This window comes from Myotis lucifugus, unplaced genomic scaffold (assembly GCF_000147115.1).
Source record: "Myotis lucifugus unplaced genomic scaffold, Myoluc2.0 scaffold_47, whole genome shotgun sequence".
Lineage (NCBI taxonomy): Eukaryota > Metazoa > Chordata > Mammalia > Chiroptera > Vespertilionidae > Myotis > Myotis lucifugus.
In genome coordinates, this window is record NW_005871095.1 from 3,826,956 (window position 1) to 3,829,152 (window position 2,197).

Genomic DNA, 2,197 nt, shown 5'->3' on the forward strand with positions numbered 1-2,197 from the left:
GGGCGCTGAGCTGTGTTCTTTCTTGTGCTGTCCTTGCAGTATTTCAGGTCTGTTTGTCAGCACACCGCCCCAAATCTTCAGGCAAGCCTCTTGAGAGTGGTAATTGTGTTATCTTTCCTCTAGGTTCCTTTTTTTGTTTGTTTTCTAGCTTCATTGAGATATAATTGACATATAACATTGCATAACATTTAAGGTGTACAAAGTAGTGATTTTACGTATGTATATATTGCAAAATGATTACCACAATAAGATTAGTTAACACATGCAAAAATATGGAATGCTGCCATAATTCGTGTGTCAACCTTGCCCAGAGGCCATGCGAATCTTCTCTGGATTGTTCCAATGTTAGCACTTATTTCTAATGGTCTCACTTGATGCTTCATTTACGTTAAACATCGCACTAGCAATGCAAAATTCCATTGTGAGAGCATCCTGCCTAAATTCTGAGACTCTATAAGCACTTCAATGCATCCTGGGTGACGTTTACTAAATATGACAGAGAAAGAGGTAGAGTTTGAATGTGAGGCTAGGACACCCATGAGCAAGCAAAATAGGCAGGGAAGGAAAGGCATGAAACTGTTAGCATCTGCCTCCTGGGTGGCCGAGGAGCAGTTGCTGCAGGTGTGGCCTGGAGGGGACCTTGATGGAAAACACAGCCCCAGCCAGGCTGACTCCTCCATGAGACCCACTTATGTGACAAGCAGAACCGGAGGGATCTTTCCGAGGCACAACAAGCAGGAACACAGCCCGAGATCCGGTGACAACAGAGCTTCAGGCTCTGTCAACAGAAGCTCTTAGCCGAGGTGGAGATGTAGTTTGGAGGCTGTGAGTCTCGGTCACATTGCAAAGGATGTGACTGCAATGGTGTGAGTGTGCACAGGCCACACAGGGGCTGCAGCCAGCCTCCCCTTGCAGCTGGCCCAGCTCATGGCTCATTCATCTCCCACAGCTGTCAGGGCAGAGAACAACAGGTGAAAGCAGGCCCTGCTCATTGTTCCCAGGAAGCATTTAGCTACGCCTGCCACCCCCTCCGCATGTCCAGCACAGACCTCCAACTTAGAGCTTTCATGCTGGGAGGCCAGCTCTCTGAGCCACTGTGACCCAGAAAGCTTTCGTTCAAGACCCAGTCCTAAAAAGTTCCCCACGTCTGGGCCTGGGAAGCTACTTTGGGGCCGCTCCAGGGTCTGGATGAAATGCAGAGACAGGTGGGGGCAGTCCTTGGGGAGCTGGGGGGTGGGTGGCTCTGAGGGCTGCAGGTCAGAGAGCACATTCCTCCTGCAGGCCTGAGCCCCCTGTCACCCGTAGCAGCCTGGGCACTTAGTGTTTCAGTTTGTCAGCTAGCCTCCCAAATCTCACGCAGCACACTTAGAGTGGTGATTGTCATCTTTCACTTAAGTTCTTTCTAATGGCGTATATTCAGCATTGAGAAATACATCCAAAATGCAATTGTATTTGGACTGCACTGGTAGCATCCTGCCTAAATTCGGAGTATCTGTAAGATGAAGACTTCAAGGCATCCTGGCTGAAGTTGGCTTAATAAGACAGAGAAAGAGAACGTTCTGAATGTCAGGGGACTCCAATGAGGCAAAACATGCAGGAGAAGTAAAGTGGGGGTGTGATAATGAGTGGCTACAGAGTCACAGGGAGGTGGGCTACTGGGAATACATTTTGGAGAAGGGAGGCAGGTAGGCAGGGGCTGGGCCCCCAGGTCACGAGAAGGATGATGCTAAATAATAGAAAGCGGGTGTGAATCTAAGCTTGGCATCAAATCCAACTTGAAGTAAAACCTGTGCCTCCTAGCAGCCAGGCCTGGGCTGGTTGCATCAGAGTCTGAGCAGACCCTTTCTGCACACAGAGAGCTCCACAAAAGCAGCCAGCGCTCCCTAAAGGTGGGGATGGGAGGAGCCCATGGAGGGGGGATGCTGGGGGCTGGGGCCTGCCACTGGTGGACAAAGCTTTCTTCTTTCATCCCCAAGGGTTTTCTCTCCTCCTCCTTGGTTCCTCCAGTCCAGATGACAGCCCCCAGCCCCAGCCCCAGCCCCGAATACACATAGATAGAAAGCGAGTAGTATGTTGGGACAACTTACCCCCAAACTCTGTCCACCAGTGTCTGAAATTCCTGGCATCAGCCTCACTCCTCATAGAACCACTTAAAAAGATGCCATTTAATTAGGCTGCTGAAGTCATCTGAGTGGGC

General features: G+C 50.2%; 1 pseudogene; it reads right to left on the reverse strand.

Moving 5' to 3' along the window:
• Window positions 1-266: 266 nt before the first annotated feature.
• LOC111825949 lies at window positions 267-363 on the reverse strand (annotated as a pseudogene).
• Between the last annotated feature and the right edge of the window lie 1,834 nt (window positions 364-2,197).